At 39.2% G+C, this 12326-nt stretch overlaps 1 protein-coding gene across 2 annotated transcripts in view; it reads right to left on the bottom strand.

Annotated features, from left to right (window-relative positions):
* LOC139566424 (protein phosphatase 1 regulatory subunit 1C-like) overlaps positions 1-12326 on the bottom strand; it is a 32615-nt gene that overhangs the window by 16090 nt on the left and 4199 nt on the right. The gene's annotated exons all lie outside the window — the stretch shown is intronic.

The following is a 12326-nucleotide window of genomic DNA, read 5'->3' as shown; positions in this document are numbered from 1 at the left end:
TAGCCCAGAGGTCACAAGTAGATTCCATTTCATTCTAAACATGCATGAAGCATAACTGATTTCTAGAAATGTCTACAGCATTGAGAATAAAAAGTTTGCACATCCAGTCCCCTGCAAAATTATTTACACGCTTGATAAAGAAGTATACCATTTGACATCATATATTATACACAGTGCATTCGGAAAGTATTCAGATCCCTTGACTTGTTCCACATTTTGTTAAATTACAGCCTTATTCGAAAATGGATAAAATATATATTTTTTTCTCATCTATCTACACACAATACCACATAATGACATAGCAAAAACAGGATTTCAGAATGTTTGCAAATGTATTAAAAATAAAAAACTGAAATATCTTATTTACATAAGTATTCAAACCCTTTGCTATGAGACTCAAAATTGAGCTCAGGTACATCCTGTTTCCATTGATCATCCTTGAGATGATTCTACAACTTGATTGGAGTCCACCTGTGGTAAATTAAATTGATCGGACAGGATTTGGGAAGGCACACACACCTGTCTATATAAGGTCCTACAGTTGACAGTATATGTCAGAGCAAAAACCAAGCCATGAGGTCGAAGGAATTGTCCGTAGAGCTCAGAGACAGGATTGTGTCGAGGCACAGATCTGGGGAAGGCTACCAAAAAATGTCTGCAGCATTGAAGGTCCCAAAGACCACAGTTCTTCATTCTGAAATGGAAGAAGTTTAGAACCACCAAGACTCTTTCTAGAGCTGGCCGCCCGGCCAAAATTATCAATAAGGGGAGAAGGGCCTTGGTCAGGGAGGTGACCAAGAACCCAATGGTCACTCTGACAGAGCTCAAGAGTTCCTCTATGAAGATGGGAGAAACTTTCAGAAAGACAACCATCTCTGCAGCACTCCACCAATCAGGCCTTTATGGTAGAGTGGCCAGACGGAAGCCACTCCTCAGTAAAAGGCACATAAAAGGCACACATACAGGCACCTAAAGGACTCAGACCATGAGAAACAAGATTCTCTGGTCTGATGAAACCAAGAATGAACTCTTTGGCTGGAATGCTAAGCGTCACGTCTGGAGGAAACCTGGCACCATCCCTACGATGAAGCATGGCAGCATCATGTTGAGGTGATGTTTTTCAGCGGCAGGGACTGAGAGAATAGTCAGGATCGAGGGAGAGATGAAAACCTGCTCCGGAGCGCTCAGGACCTCAGACTGGGGCGAAGGTTCATTTTCCAACAGGACAACAACCCTAAGCACACAGCCAAGACAAGGCATTAGTGGCTTCGGGACAAGTCCCTGGATGTCCCAGCCAGAGCCCAGACTTGATCCCGATCTAACATCTCTGGAGAAACGTGAAAATAGCTGTGCAGCAACGTGCCCCAACCAACCTGACAGAGCTTGAGAGGATCTGCAGAGATACTCCCCAAACACAGGTGTGCCAAGCTTGTAGCGTCATAACCAAGAAGAATCGAGGCTGTTATCACTGCCAAAGGTGCTTCAACAAAGTACTGAGTAAAGGGACGGAATACTTACGTATGTGATATATCCGTTTTTTTTGTTTTAATACATTTGCAAACATTTCTAAAAACCTGTTTTTGCTTTGTCATTATGGGGTATTCTGGGGTATTGTGAGGGGGAAAAACTATTTAATCCATTTTAGAATAAGGCTGTAACGTAACTAAATGTGGAAAAAGTCAAAGGGTCTGAATACCTTCCGAATGTGATGTATATACAGTACCAGTCAAAAGTTTGGACACACCTACTCATTTAAGGGTTTTTCTTGATTTGTACTGCATTGTATAATAATAGCGAAGACATCAAAACTATGAAATAACACATATGGAATAATGCAGTAATCAAAAAAGTGTTAAATAAATCAAAATACAAAGGAGATTCTTCAAAGTAGCCACCCTTTGCCTTCATGACAGCTTTGCATTCTCAGGCACTCTTGGCATTCTCTCAACAAGCGTCATGAGGAATGCTTTTCCAACAGCCTTGAAGGAGTTCCCACATATGCTGAGCACTTGTTGGCTGCTTTCCTTCACTCTACGGTCCAACCTATCCCAAACCATCTCAATTGGGTTGGGGTCGGGTGATTGTGGAGGCCAGGTCATCTGATGCAGCACTCCATTACTCTTCTTCTTGGTCAAATAGCCTCAATGTATGGTGGGTCATTGTTCTGTTGAAAAACAAATGACAGTTACACTAAGTGCAAGCCAAATTGGATGGCGTATCGCTGTAGAATGCTGTGGTAGCCATGCCGGTTAAGTGTGACTTGAATTCTAAATAAATCACCAACAGTGTCACCGGGCAAAGCACCCCCACACCATCACACCTCCTGCTCCATGTTTCATGGTGGGAACCACACATGCGGAGATCATCCGTTCACCTACTATGCGTCTCACAAAGACACGCCGGTAAGAACTAAAAATCGCAAATTTGTCTCATCAGACCAAAGCACAGATTTCCACCGGTCTAATGTCCATTGCTTGTGTTTCTTGTCCCAAGCAAGTCTCTTCTTATTATTGGTTTCCTTTAGTAGTGATTTCTTTGAGGCAATACGACCAGTTGATGTTGACATGCGTCTATTACTTGAACGCTGTGAAGCAGTTATTTGGGCTGCAATTTCTGAGGCTGGTAACTCTAACGAAATACCCTCTGCAGCAGAGGTAACTCTGGGTCTTCCTTTCCTGTGGCGGTCCTCATGAGAGCCAGTTTCATCCTAGCGCTTGATGGTTTTGGCGACGCACTTGAAGAAACTTGAAAAGTCCTTGAAATGTTCCGTATTGTAGTAATGATGGAGTGTTGTTTCTCTTTGGTTATTTGAGCTGTTCTTTACATATTATTTACTTGGTCTTTTACCAAATAGGGCTATCTTCTGTATGCCACCCTTACCTTGTCACAACACAACTGATTGGTTCAAACGCATTAAGAAGGAAAGACATTTCACAAATTAATTTTTAACAAGGCACACCTGTTCATTGAAATGCATTCCAGGTGACTACCTCATGAAGCTGGTTGAGAGAATGCCAAGAGTTGCAATGCTGTCATCAAGGCAAAGTGTGGCTACTGTGAAGAATCTCAACTATAAATATATTTTGATTTGTTTAACACTTTTTTGGTTACTATATGATTCCATATGTGTTATTTCATAGTTGTGATGTCTTCACTCTTATGTAGAAAATTGTAAAAATTAAGAAAACCCCTTCAAAGAGTAGATGTCAAAACGTTTGACTGGTACTGTACTGTATATGCAATATAAAAGTATTAAATAGTACAAATACTGAGCTGTTAGTGTATGCAAAAATAAAATAGGTAAATCATATTATATTATGCTAATAAAATTGCTCAGAGAAAAATATTATGTTTAACAAGTAATACAAAACAAACGAAAAAACATAGGTGTCTTAATTATTTTCACCTCTGTTTTCAATACTTTGTGCACCCTCCCCTTATGATTGTAACAGCACTTAGCCTTTTTCTACTGTATAACGTTTTATGAGATTGAAGAGCACATTGGGAGGGATCTTAGACCATCCTCCATACAGAATCTTTCCATCCTCCATACAGAATCTTTCCTGATCCTTGATATCCTTCGGTCTGTGCTTATGGACTGCCGCTTCAATTCAAATCACTGCTTTTCAGTGGGGTTTAAGTCCTGAGACTGAGACGGCCATAGCAAAATGTTGATTTTGTCGTCAATTTACAATAGCTAAACTTAAAAAAGTGTTATGTTTATGCAGATTTTATTTTGTTAGATATTAGTTATATGAATCTTTAGGGAGGCCAATCATTTTGATACCTACCTTTTTTAGATAAAAAAAATCTTTCTCTGCAAAATAAATGTTTTGTTTTAGTTGCATACAATTAATATAGCTCAGTTGTTGTATTATCTCATTTACACAGCATTTTTTGCTCGCCTTTATTAAGGGTGCCAATAATGTTGGAAATTATTGTATGTACTGTACATATTTTAATAGATGTATGTTTTGAAAAGAAAACGAGAGAGAGAAGAAACAGAACAGTCTGCATCACCCGGCCTCACCTTACTACAATCTGAAGTCAAATATCTACTGTTTGCTGATGATCTGGTACTTCTGTCCCCAACCAAGCAGGGTCTACAGCAGCACCTACGTAGATCTTCTGCACAGATTCTGTCAGACCTGGGCCCTTACAGTAAATCTCACTAAGACAAAAATAATGGTGTTCCAAAAATGGGCCAGTTGCCAGGACCACAAATACAAATTCCATCTAAAAGCTGTTGCCCTAGAGCACACAAAAACTATACGTACCTCGGCCTAAACATCAGCACCACAGGTAACTTCCACAAAGTTGTGAACGATCTGAGAGACAAGGCAAGAAGGGCCTTCTACGCCATCAAAAGGAACATCAAATTTGACATCTCAAATAGGATTTGGCAAAAAATACTTGAATAAGTTATAGAAGCCATTGCCCATTAAGGTTGTGAGGTCTGGGGTCCGCTTACCAACCAATAACTCACAAAATGGGACAAATACCATATTGAGACTCTGCATGCAGACTTCAGCAACATCATTTAAAGTGTACGATGTAAAACACCAAATAATGCATGCAGAGCAGAATTAGGCCAATGCCAGCTAATTATCCAAATCCAGAAAATATACATTAAATTCTACAACCACCTAAAAGGAAGTAATTCCCAAACCTTCCATTACAAAGCCATCACCTACAGAGAGATTAACCTAGAGAAGTGTTCCCTAAGCAATCTGGTCCTGGGGCTCTGTTCACAAACATAAACAGACCCCACAGAGCCCAAGGACAGCAAAAGCACACAATTAGAACCAACAAAATCATGAGAAAACAAAAAGATAATTACTATTACAAAGAACTGACCAGAAAACAGAGCTAACTGTAATGCTATTTGGCCCTAAACAGAGAGTACCCAGTGGCAGAATACCTGACCAATGTGACTGACCCAAAATTAAGGAAACAAGCATTGCTATTGAGAGAGGCTGCCGTTGGTAGACCTGGCTCTCAAGAAAAACAGGCTATGTGCACACTGCCCACAAAATGAGGTAGAAACTAAGCTGCACTTCCTAACCTCCTGCCAAATGTATGACCATATTAGAGACACATATGTTCCAAAGATTACACAGACCCACAAACAATTCCAAAACAAAACCAATTTTGGTAATCTCCCATATCTATTGGGTTAAATACCAGAGTGTGCCATCAAAGCTGCAAGATTTGTGACTTGTCACAATTCATAATTGATTCAGAGGAATCAGGCAAAATAACTATTTTTACTCTCACTCTCTTATTCCCTGACCACACTCCTCAACGAAAGCACTATTGTTAAAGCTCCAAACATGTTGTAATCATGACCAGAGGGAGAGTAACAGGAACTGGAAAGGCCTGCACTGCTCTAATAGGTTTGCTTGTAAAAGTTTTCCCCAAATCCCCCTGGTGTTAGCGAGTGCTTTGATCATTCACAGGGGGCAATACCAGAGTAAAGTGCCCATTGATGATTTTACACAAGAGCCGAGACTTGGAGAATCAACTAGGAAACAGCACACTAACTTTTGTTACACCCTCAAAAACTGCACACCACTTCAATCATTCCTTCAAATCAAAGCACATTAGATCACATTTTATCTAGCCTTTTGCTCAGTGCAGATGTGGCCTTCCACTGGGAACACACTGGTTGAATAAACGTTGTTTCCACGCCATTTCAACTAAATTATGTTGAACCAACTTGGAATAGACGTTGAATTGACGTCTGTTTGCAGTGGGCTCTAATCCATGGCTTCTGGTTGGAGTATGTACGTACAGTCACTGTAGGGACGACGTTGTCAATGCACATATTAATGAAGCCGGTGACTCTACAGCAGCACTAAAATGAAATGGAATAAATTCATGCAAGATTGAAATGGCTATGAAGTCATATAAACAAATTCATGTTTGTTTGCTAGTTGCGGCACAATGATCTTTACCATCTCGATAGGGATACAGGTCTACTACTGTAAGTCCAGGAAACACATGACGATTAAGAACCCGCCCTGGTATTTCTGGAATTAACAGTGACAAGTCATCTGGCAGGAGAGAATCAGCAACCTGACAAAGAGCTACTCTATTTGACAACAGCTTTGGATAAGACAGGGGCCCTAACCAGAGGTTGGAACCAGTTCAGGGAACAGAACTGAAATACAAAAAAGAAACTAAGTAACAGAAACAGAACCGGGAAAAAGTGTGGCAGAAATTCCATCAGGAACATGTGAACTTTCATGTGCCTTAATATGTATGCCATCTGTAAATACGAGTAACATTATTAAATTACCAGCCTAGTTGGTTTAGCCACGGGAAAAGACAGGAACCTTCCCGCTAGCCTTGATTGGCTGAGATAATGAAAGCTGATACCTTTTTCACAGTAAGGTCGACACCTGTTGTATTCGGCGCATTTGACAAATAAACATTTGATTTGATTTAATGGATCAATGCCGAGAGATGAGTTCGGATTGGTCTGCCATGTAGCAGGCTTCTATCTATAACATGAACTGGTCAGTATGTGTAGGTAAGCCTTTCTAACGTGTATATTTTTTTAAAGATATCACTTATTAGAACTGCAAAAGTGTTGTTCTCCACTTTCTGGAGGACTGAGTTTTGAAATCAGGGGAATAGTCTTATATAGACATCATACACACTCTCACTAAATCACATCCAATATCATACACATGAACCTACTCAGATTTACTAAACACATAATATCTTGTCTCAGTTTGTTAACATCTGTGGCATTGGCTCACAGGCAAACAGGCAAGGGAATAAAACAAATATTGCTTGAACCTATTTCTTGAATTCAAAATATCAGATATTTGAAAGCTCTAGTTTTGGCCGTCATAATATCTCTGATGGAAGTAACTTTACAAACACTAAGTATGGTCAATTTAGACTGAGAATAGTATCTAGTTATGTTAAGGGGTGAAATAAGTATAGCCAGTTATAATTGTAACTGTTTAGCAGATTATAAAAAAAGAATATCAGTCTTACATGGCTAAACGAAAAGGAATATAACATATACTGATTACAGGAAACTCACTCCACATCCTTAGATGAAGTTGCGTGGATAAAGGAATGGGGTAGTGAAATAATTTTCTGTCATGGACAAAGGAACTCAAAAGGTGTGATTATATTAATTAACAAAAAATTTCGATCTGAATGTGCAAATAGTCAGGAATAATTCGCAAGGAAGGTGGATCCTTTTGAATATTAAAGTGGATGAAAAAGAGATTTGGCTCATTAATCTATATGGTCCAAATCAGGATGATCCATGCTTCTTCGAAAACATTTATACCAATTTATTGAACTTACAGGCAACAAATGATCATTATGGTAGGATACTATAACTGTCACGCCCTGACCTTAGAGATCCTTATTATTCTCTATGTTTGGGTAGGTCAGAGTGTGACTCTGGTGGGAAAATCTATGTTTTCTATTTCTTTGTGTTTTTGGCTGAGTATGGTTCCCAATCAGAGGCAGCTGTCTACCATTGTCTCTGATTGGGGATCATATATACGTTGTCATTTTCCTTTTGGGTTTTGTGGGATCTTGTTTTCTGTATAGTTTATTTTGCATTACAGAACTGTGCGCGTTCGTTTTTGTCGTTGTTATTTTGCTTTTGGTGTCATCAATAAAAAGAACGATGTACGCCGACGACGCTGCACCTTGGTCCGGTCATTCCACAAACGAGAGCCGTAACAATAACAAAGCGTTAAGTACCTCAATGGACCATAAAGGTAATCACTCTACAAACTGTCATCACCGTGCCCTTAAGGAAATCACAAATATGATGGACACATTAGAAATAGTGGATATTTGCAAACTAAAAAACCCTGACCTAGTGAGATATAGGTAAGGTATTTAATACACCAGTATAGAAACAATACAACGGTGCGTGAACTATATCGGTACCGCGAATAAACGGGCGTAAATACAAAACCCAGCCATCAACATAGAACAAACACGCACACAAACATGGGGGAAACCAGAGGGTTAAATAATGAACATGTAATGAGGGAATTTGAAACCAGGTGTGTAAAAACCAAAGACAAAACAAATGGAAAATGAAAAGTGGATCGGTGATGGCTAGAAGGCCGGTGACGTCGACCGCCGAATGCCGCTCGAACAAGGAGAGGGACCGACTCCGGCGGAAGTAGTGACAAAATGTACCTTCAGGGGTCATTCAATTCAATATTTATCAATAATAAAAAAGCAGTTTCTTGCTAAAGAGTGTGGCGGATGAATCAGAATTAGTTGGGTAACATAAATAATTAAGATGTCTTATCTGCATAATATGCTTATGTGATATACTTGTTATTAGAATGTATCCCTTTGGACTCTGGTGTTGGCAGTTGCACTTCTTCCCTCAGCTGGGGCTCAGTCACTTGGGGCCCAGAGAGGGGAAGGTCAGGCTTGCCTTTTACATGTCTCTGGTGCTATGCAGAATATCAGAAAGGGAAGAGGACAGGATGGACCATTGTCTTCATATGTGAATGTGTCTTTACCTATTCTTAAACCATGTGAAGGGATGGCGTGATTAATAATGGGGAACCAATTACTTGTCTCCACAGTGTCTGTGCGCAAGTCACTCCCTCCTTTGGCATTGGGGGGAGGTGTATGGCAGTGTATGGAACCATTGTATGTCCTCTCTGATGTTGCACTTATCCTGGGATAGCATATGACCTAGAGACTCACTCCCCTCAGTGAGCTTGTCCAGGAGTGGGGTCAAGAAGGGGTTTTACTTGAGATGAGATAATCTAGAGTTGACAATTGAGTTATGCCATTGGATGAGCTAATGTTTCTGTTCTATACCGTACCAGGAAGAGACGGTTCCAGTTTGGAGTAGGAGGACCAGACACTGGTCTATACAATAAACTGTTGACATAGCAGATCCTGTCTGCTATGTATTATAGATATCTTTCATACAAATCTTAACCTTGTGACCATTCTATGTATCTGTTGTTCGTCATGTAGGTTGAGAGGGGTGTATCTTGGCTATAAAATATCTTTGTACTTTTGTGTTGTCACTCTCAACGGTTAATTAGAAATAGGGAATCATTGAAAGTCAATGCTATTGCAGAGCTCTTATTAAAGATGTAGTTTAAGTATAACTCAGACTGATGTGTGAAGTTTGTTTCTCCTCATTTGGTAATACAGAAATTAACCACCATAAGAGACAAGACTAACAAGGGAAATCCATTAACTAACAGTACAAGTAGATAGCAATAAAAACGATACCACAGAGATACAAAATAAGTTAGAGGAAAAACAAAAAGAACTTGAGGAACTTTTTCCAGAACGATCTCAAGTAAAATATTACAAAAATAAAGCTAACTGAATGGAATATTTTTTGAAAAATGCACAAAATGATTCCTTTCTCCAATACAGGGACGCTAACAAAGAATTTGCAGAAACTTGTTACTGAAGACTGAGTCATCTATGATTCTCCGAATGAAATTTTAAGAGGAAGCTAATTATTTTAGCAGCTCTCTTTTCCTTCTCATCCTTTCCCACTGAATGAAGATTACGGTAAGGAATTCTTTCCAAATAATATGAAAATTTTGAACAAATGTACAGAAAGATCAGTGTGAAAAGCCAAATTACAGAGGAATAACTTTTTCAGGCTATTAAATCCTTTCAATCTGGAAAAACCCCAGGGCTTGATGGCATACCGGTAGAGGTATATCAAGCCTTTTTTGATATACTAAAAGCTCCATTGTTACACGGAAGCCAAACCGTGCGCCATCATGCATAAATGTATTTTGTCCCCCCACACCAAACGCGATCACGACACGCAGGTTAACATATCAAAACCAACTCTGAACCAATTACATTCATTTGGGGACAGGTCAAAAAGCATTAAACATTTATGGCAATTTAGCTAGCTAGCTTGCACTTGCTAGCTAATTTGTCCTATTTAGCTAGCTTGCTGTTGCTAGCTAATTTGTCCTGGGATATAAACATTGAGTTGTTATTTTATCTGAAATGCACAAGGTCCTCTACTCTGACAATTAATCCACACATAAAATGGTCAACCGAATCGTTTCTAGTCATCTCTCCTCCTTCGAGGCATTTTCTTCTCTTGACTTTAAATTGCGATTGGAACTTTCTTAAATTAGGTGCATTACCGCCACTGACCTCGTTCGTCTTTCAGTCACCCACGTGGGTATAACCAATGAGGAGATGGCGCGTTTGTAACTGCTTCTATAAACCAATGAGGAGATGGGAGAGGCAGGACTTGTGGCGCAATCTGCATCAGAAATAGAACGGACTTCTATTTTAGCCCTTGGCAACGCAGACACTCGTTGGCGCGCACGACCAGTGTGGATGCAATAATTGAATAACCTAGATTTCAAAATGTATTTTGAAACACACGTGCAGTGTAGTCAGCCTGTTAGATTGTTGTAACTACTCCTATAGAAATGGTAGTCTGTCAGGTACTCAGCAGGAATTTCTGATTTCCCTATTATTAAAACAAGACCCAGATGGCAAATATAAAGACCCAGTCTATCTAAAAAACTGGAGGCCCCTTACACTTCAATGTTGTGATGCAAAAATACCAGCGAAATGCATAGCACTCAGAAATAAAAGGTATTACCAGGTATTGTTCATTCTGATCAGACAGGTTTTTTACATGGACGATACATTGTAGATATATACTAGAAATAATAGAACATCATGTAACTCCTAAGAAGCCAGGCCTTAAAATCAGATCCAATAACATTAGAGGATTAGAAATCCAAGGCTTAAAAACAAAGGTATCCATGTATGCTGATGACTCAAGTTTTATATTACGTCAGCAAGCTAGATCCCAGCAATGTCTCATGGAAGATCTAGATAACTTTTCTGTACTCTCTGGACTAAAACCTAATTATGATAAGTGTACAATATTATGGTGAAGTAGACATAATTGCTTTTCATATCACAAAATATATAAATATGCTCGCCACAATGAATTTCAATAGAATAATTGTAAAAATAGACAAGATCCTGCAACCATGGAGAGGTAAATACCTGTCTATTTATGGAAAATTGCCCTGATTAACTCCTTAGTCATATCTCAGTACCCTCACTTACTTATGGTGCTGCCTACTCCTGATGATTCGTTTTTCAAATCATATGAGCAAAAAATATTTTGCTTCATCTGGGACGCTAAACCAGACAAAATAGGCACAATAGTGCCTATCTATTTAATGAATATGAATTGGGTGGGTTGAGATTATAAAATATAAAAGCACTAAACCTCTCTCTAAAAGCTTCACTTATTCAAAAGATGTATTTGAACCCTAAATGGTTCTCAAGTAGATTACTAAGAAAAGCTCATCCATTGTTTAAAACTTCTTAGGGATAGGGGGCGACATTTTCACTTTTGGATGAATTTGTGCCCAAATTAAACGGCCTCGTACTCTGTCCTAGATCATATAATATGCATATTATTATTACTATTGGATAGAAAACACTCTGAAGTTTCTAAAACTGTTTGAATTATATCTGTGAGTAAAACAGAACTCATATGGCAGGCAAACATCCAAACAGGAAGTGAAAATTCTGAAATGGGTCGCTGTGAAAGGCATCGCCTATTCAATTGCCTTATATTTATGGATCTGTATGCACTTCATACGCCTTCCACTAGATGTCAACAGGCAGTAGAACATGGAATGAAGCATATAGCTTCATGTGGGACCGGATGAGAGCCTTTGGAGTGACAGGTCAGGCAGATTGCCAGTTCTTGGCCACGCACAGAGGGCATGTGATGTCTTTGTCTGCACTGCGTTAGATAGACATGAAGAAATGCTCCGTTTGGGACGTTATTGGATATAAATGAGAAAAACATCCTGATGATTGATTCTCAACTGAGTTTGACCAGTTTATTCGACTTGTAATACCACTTTTTGAAGTTTTCGTTCAACGTTTTCGTTCAATTGCGCAAGTGTTTGGACACGTGTACTACACATGCTAGCCAAAGTTGCTAATCCGACAGAAGTAATGGACATTATAAAACAAAACAACGATTTATTGTGGAACTAGGATTCCTGGCACTGCATTCTGATGAAAGATCATCAAAGGTAAGGGAATATTTATGGTGTAATTTCGTATTTCTGTTGACTCCAACATGGCGGAGAATGGCTGAGCGCTGTCTCAGATTATTGCATGCTGTGCTTTTTACTAAAGTTATTTTTTAAATCTAACACAGCGGTTGCATTAAGAACCAGTGTATCTTTAATTATATGTTAAACATGTATCTTTCATCAAAGTTTATGATGAGTATTTCTGTATTTCACGTTGCTATCTGTAATTACTTTCGC

Source organism: Salvelinus alpinus, chromosome 38 (genome assembly GCF_045679555.1).
Source record: "Salvelinus alpinus chromosome 38, SLU_Salpinus.1, whole genome shotgun sequence".
NCBI lineage: Eukaryota > Metazoa > Chordata > Actinopteri > Salmoniformes > Salmonidae > Salvelinus > Salvelinus alpinus.
The sequence above is the reverse complement of the archived record's forward strand: the minus strand, read 5'-3'. Positions and strand labels throughout refer to the sequence as shown.